General features: G+C 64.6%; 1 protein-coding gene across 1 annotated transcript in view; it reads right to left on the minus strand.

The window, feature by feature from the left end:
• Positions 1 to 2,439, minus strand: part of CDH22 (cadherin 22) — a 58,778-nt gene extending 56,339 nt beyond the window's left edge. Inside the window, exon 1 of the mRNA XM_087720718.1 lies at positions 1,707 to 2,439. The gene's annotated coding sequence lies outside the window, so the exon portion shown is untranslated. The remainder of the gene's footprint in view (positions 1 to 1,706) is intronic.
• Between the last annotated feature and the right edge of the window lie 3,561 nt (positions 2,440 to 6,000).

The raw sequence follows: 6,000 nt of genomic DNA on the forward strand, positions 1-6,000 counted from the left end.
CGAGACACCACCACCCCACACCAGTAATCAACGTTCCCACCACCAAAAGAAGCCCCCCCCCACAGAGAGCTCCCGCTCCTTCCCTGGCCCTCCTGCTCACCCCAAAGGAGGGGGTCTCCGGGGGGGGGGGAAGGACAGAGGCTCTCTTGCTACCCAGATGAGCCAAAGGGGGGCTCTGCTGCTTTTCACAGATGAGCTGCGTGTTCAGCACAAACTCCCCGGGAGGGGGGGGGGGAGCTGCCCTCCCAGAGGCACCAACGTTCTGGGACAAGCAGCAGCCAGAGGAGCTTCTGGTTCACCCTGGGCCACCCTGGGCTGGCCTTCCCAATAGCCAGGGGGCATTTCTGGAGGGGCAGCCTGGTGCACACAGCCATCCCCACTCCTGCCCCACTGGCTCCCAGGACCCCCACTGCAGCTCAGGGACGCTCTACCCCACCCCCAGGCCTGTCAATCCGAGGCTTGTAAAAAGGAACTCCTGCCCTCCCCTTGTGAAGGTTGGCTCTCCATCGCCAGAAGGGCAGAGACGGAGGTCCCAGGGCCAAGACAAACCTGGAGGGCAGGGCAGGAGACTTGCCCACAGGGTTCCTCTCAGGGCAGCCTGGTCAGCCTCTCCCTCTGGGGCCTCTGAGTCTGCCCTGTGAAAGCCCCCCCCCCCGTGCCACCAGCTAAGAAAAGAGACGTGGCTTTTGTGACCCAAGGAGGGCTCTTTGGGGCACCGCAGCTGGCAGAAGGAACAAAAAGGCTCACATGCACACACACACACACCCGTTTTTCCACCCAGAACAGAAAGGACTTTTGGGGGGGGGGGCACATGCAGCCAGAGTAGGCAGGTGCGGAGTCTTCAGCCACGAAGCCTTCCCCACTCAGACTCCCCTTCCCTTGGGAGGCCACTGCATAGCTACATACATGGGTGGAACCCCACAAGCCCCTTCCCCAGCCGTTGGGAGCATCAGCCGAGGGCAACAGAGGTGCAGCTCCGATGCCCCAGAAAGGCATTTGGAGGCGGATTAGGACTCAAAGAATGCCTGGAAAATAAAGGGATTCTGCCCCATATACACCCACTGCTGCCCTCCACAGGCTGAGCTGATGGAAGGGAGGTTGGCAGCCAGAATAATCTTTATTGTCATTGTACTTAAATACAACGAAATTGGTGGGACAAGGGGAGCCTCTGGAACGGAGGTGTCACCCGCTGCCCTCTTGGACCTTGGCAGTGATGACCCCTGGGCGGGCACCCAGCAGAATTAACACCCACTTCGCCGGCGGACTGGTCGTGGGCAGGAGGCGGGCTCGCCTTCCCGGGAGGAGGCTGAAAAGAGACGCCCCTCGACCAAAGATCCAGAGAGATCCAGATCCCTTTCCACGTGATTCGCAGCCCTGGGCGCCCACGCGAAGCGCTCCCGCCGGGGGACCGGCTCGAGCCCGGCAAGACACGGACCCCGCCGGGCCCGCCCCGAATTCCCAGCGCGCGAACGGAAGGCTAACCCAGCGGCGTCCGGCGAAAGGAGGCTGCACGGCCGCACCCGCGAGGCCAGCGGGAGCTCTCCGCCCGGGAGGGTGAGATGCCTCTTCCCGGCGCAGGGCAACCACCGGCCCGCGGCGGCCCCGGCGAGGAAGCCGGAGACAAAGTTTGCGAAGTTGAGCGGCTCCTCGGCGGGCTGACAAGGCGGGCGCGCCACTCCCAGCCGGCGCGATGCAAAGCTTCTTACCTGGATCGGAGGAGGCGGCGGCGGGGCTCCCGCGGGCCAAAGGCGCATCTCCCGGCGGTTCAGAGCTTCCCACTGGGCGGGCGGGCGCGCCCTCCCTCGCCGGTGCGCGGACAGCCGTGACTGGACCGCGCCGGGCACCGGGCCGAGGCGGGGAGCGAGCCGGCGGAGCCCAGCCTCGCACGCGGCCCCGGCGATGGGAGTCTGGCGGCCGGCGTGCGCGCTCGGTAGCCCCGGCGGACAGGCGCGGGGATGGGCCGGCGCGGCCAGGGTCCTCCTCGCCTGCTCACGTGCGCGAGCCCAGACCGGGCTTTCCCGCCGCCGCCGCCGGAGGGCCCCCACCCCGAGGACTCCCGGCGCTCGCTACCCCCCTCTGGCGGCCGCGGCGATCTTCCGGCCGCGGCGCTTTGTCTCCCTCGGGCGGTGGCCGGCGCCCGGCGCCGGCGGAGTCCGCGGAGCTGCCTTCGGGTCCGCCCGTCTGAAGCCAAGGCGAGCGGCCGGCGCCGGCCCGCCGCGGCTCCAGTGCAGATGGCGGGGAGCGGGGCTGCTTCGCCGGAGGGCCGCCCTTCCAACCGCCCCGGAGCGCCGCCGAGGAGTCTGCCGCCTAGCTCTCCGCCAGGACGGGGCGAGCGGCCGGGGCCGGGTCTCGGGCGGGGCACGTGTCGGGAGAGTGCGGTGGCGGCGGCGACGGGCAGCGTGGAAGGCGGGCGGTGCCGGGCAGGCGAGCCACGCTGGGCTCGGGCGGTGGAGTTAAGCTGCGTAACGTGTGAGCGGCCCGGCTCGCCCCACTCCCAGCAGGGGTAGCGCGATGTCTGAAATCGGGGAGAGGTCAACTCACTTGCAGTGTCGCAGCGCCCCCTGCGGGCCTCGCGAGGACGGCTGCCCGTGGGCCGAGTCGCTTCCTCGGGCCGCTCGCCTCTCGATTCCTGAGGGGTGGCCTCCCTTCCGGGGGTCTCTTCCTGCCTTTCTCCCTCCACTGGGGGCTCCCTCTGCTCTGCCCCCCCCCCAGTTCCTGGCAACAGGCGCCCGGTCTCCTGGGGGACCCTTGCTGGGCTCTTCCTGCCCCCTCCCCGTTTCTTTGGCCTCCAGAAACCTCCCCTAACTTTTCTCAGGCTGCTCTCCTCTTGCCTGCAGGCCTGGAAGAACCATCTCCTCCTGTGCCCCCTCTGGCTTCTCCCGGACGGCCACGAGGGAGGGCGGAGGAGAGGAGGGGTCCCTGGGCGGGGGAAAGGTCCCCTTCATTGCAGAGCAGGACACTGATAGGCTTGCGGGGGGGGGGGGAGCGGCTGTGGGTGCACATCCAGAAGTGTGTTTGGAGGGAGGCTGGAAGCTTGGCTTAGGCCACAAAGTACTCTGCACATGGGCAGGGGGCAGCACAGCGGAGGCCTGGTAATCCTCCTCAATCCCAAACCAGGGTTGACGTTGCCTGGAACAGTCGCGGCAGCCAGAGTTGCCGTATTCCTGGTGGGCACTGGCCACGCCCGGCCGCGGAAGATCCCCAGGGACCCTGCACGAAGGACTCCCCTCGGTTCCCTGGGAGCACCCAGCCATTTCCTGCCTCGGTGGTGGAGCAGATGTGTGCTTTGATTCTGCTGCCTTTATGAATAATTTGTTGCGCAGTTATAAAGCAAATATTTAATTGAACTTTATGCAAAATGTGCTGCTGGTGCTGCAGTCTTGCAGCTTCGGAGAGGGAGACGTGCCAGGCACCTGCCAGCCCCCCTACCTGCCTCTGCTCCTGGGGGGCGATGAAGGGTTCCCGTGGCCTGAGAGGCAGCTGGAGGAAAGTTTCGTGGAGGGCATCCATGAGATCACCCAGACGTGCCTGGCTCCAAGGCTTTGCTCTGGGAGCCACACAGAGGCTGCAGCAAGAGAGGCCCCTCAGAGCCCCCCCTCCCCCAGCCTGTCCCTTCCTAAAGGGGCTCAGCCGGCCCAAAGGGAGTGCTAGGCCCTCCACCCACCCCAGGATGTCCTGGCATCCCACACAGCCCGGAGGATTCCTGCACCCTCTCCACCTGCCACCCTCTCCTGAGCTGGTCTGTGCAGCAGCCACCTCTGCCAGAGCCCCCCCCCCCCCCAAGCAGCTTTTTCTCTCTGAACCTGTAATGCTGTCATCTCTTGATCTACGGCCTCTGCTCACATTGGAAGAATCAGTGGTCCTCCGGCGGCTCTCAGCACCTGGCAGGGAGCCCTCCCTGGGCCTTTGCTCACAGCTTTGAGCACACCTGGCCAATTCGGGAGCCAGAGAGGCAGCTGTGTGGTGGGGTGGGGCTGTTTGAGCTGTCTGCCTGGGGTCCCCGCAGAGCCCCCTGGTAAGGGCACATTCCGGCTAAGGGAAGGTTTGGAGGGGTTTCATCTAAACATGGGATGGGAGAAGAGAAGGACCAGGGGAGACATGATAACAGTCTTCCAATATTTGGGGGGCTGCCTCAGTCAGGAGGGGGTCCAGCTATTCTCCAAAGTACCCGAAGGCCAGGCGAGGAATAACGGATGGAAACTGAACAAGAAGAGATTCAACCTGGAAATGAGGAGGAATTTCCTGACAGAACCATCAACCAAGGGAACAGAAGTTGCCTTCAGAGGTTGTGGAAGCTTCATCCCTGGAGGCTTTCAAGAAGAGACTGGACTGTCGTCTGTCAGAAAAGATGCAGGGTCTCCTGTTTGGGTGGGAGGGTTGGACTAGATGACCCACAAGGTCCCTTCCAACTCTGTTATTCTGTTATCACCTCCAACCTCAGGGAGCTCACTGTGGACCTATAGGAAATTCCTTCCTTCCCGGCTGGGTCTTTATCTGCCTCAAGCCCAGCCTATTTGATTCTGGGGGGCGTGGGGGGGCGTCACATTTTACAAAACGCATCCAGCTATGAGGCCACAAGAAGAGTGGCACCGCTGGGGCTTCCCGGGTGCTTTTCCCTGGTGCTTTAGAAATAAAATACATGAAGCAGATTTTAAGACTTTTTGGGTTTCTTGCAATTCTCAGACTGGGGAAGGGGGGGAGATATGAACGTATTATAATGCCCTCCACATGCTTCGTTTTATTTTTATGGAATATAGTTTCACATTCCGGGCACCCCATTTCTGCAGCCCAGTGAGGGACTGAGGGCAGAGTGCCTGGCGAGCCTTGCCCACGTCCACTCCGTTGCGGTGCCAATGCCAACCGGGCGGTGCCTCTGCCGCAGCTTCGAGGGCGCGGCGGCGCGGGGGGGAAGGGACCGAGGCAGCGCAAACCCCGGGAGCCGCCGCCCCCCGCCCAGGCACCGGAGCGGCAGGTGGCAGGAGGAGGCACGGGGCGCGGCCCCGAAATGAGCCGGGCGGGCCGGGGCGGCAGCGGCCTCAGCGAGGAGCCGCCTTTTCTCCTCGCCTCGGCTCCTGCGCGCTGCTCTGGGAGGGCGTCGAGGGGCTCCTGCGTGGTTCAGCGTCGACCCGCAGCTTCCAAAGCCCGGCTGCTGCCCACGCCGGGGCCCTTCTCCCCCCCGAACGCCGCGCGCGCCTGCATGGGGCGCGGCTCGCATCTTCTTCCCGCTGCTTCGGAGCCGGCGCGAACAGGGCCCTGAAATGCGGGTCGCAGAGCAGCCCAGGAGCGAGTTTAGGCCGAAGAAACTGGCCAGAAGACGCCCGGGAGGTCTCTGGCGCAGCAGCAGCAGCAGCTCTCCGCCGTCCCGTCCGAAGCCTGAAGGGTCCCTGATCACAGCCCTTCGGCCCCGAGGCCAGGGTGGGCCAAGGCAGAGGCTCCAGGCACCTCCCGAAACCCCTGAAGGGAGAAAGTGCTGCAAAGCAGGCTTGACCGGTGCGTGAAGGGGAGGGTCTCCAAGGAGTGGACCCCCCCCCCGCAGCAGCCCAGTTTCAGCAGAGGGAGAGCCTCCTCCTCCTCTTCCTCCTGGCAGCTGAGTTACCTGCAGAATGCGGCAAGGTCTCCCCGGACTCTTCCCATTGGCCACCTGACCCTGCCCGGCTCCTTGAGCCCCTCCCCAGGATCGGCTCTCCCTCGCCCTGCAGGCAGGTCCCCTGGGAACCCGCTCCAGCTTCTCTCTGCCCCCTGAAGGTGGGATGCCTAGAACTGGACTCGGGGCTCTCATCCAGCCCCACCAGCACAATGGAAGCACGATTCCCCCTGCAGCCCCAGATGGCATTGGCCTTTGAACCGCAACATCTCCTGCTTGGCTGGGGGTCCATTGGCATCCCTGGATTGGCACCCTGGATCCTCCTCCCACACAGTGCCATGAAGCCTGGGCCCAATCCTGGACGGACCAGCTGGTTTCTCTTTGCTTGCCTTAAATTGTCTCCCAAGCCAAGAATC

This window comes from Thamnophis sirtalis, unplaced genomic scaffold (genome assembly GCF_051295495.1).
Source record: "Thamnophis sirtalis isolate CommonGarterSnake01/CBP01778 unplaced genomic scaffold, rThaSir2_p1.2 scaffold_7, whole genome shotgun sequence".
In the NCBI taxonomy this organism is placed as follows: domain Eukaryota; kingdom Metazoa; phylum Chordata; class Lepidosauria; order Squamata; family Natricidae; genus Thamnophis; species Thamnophis sirtalis.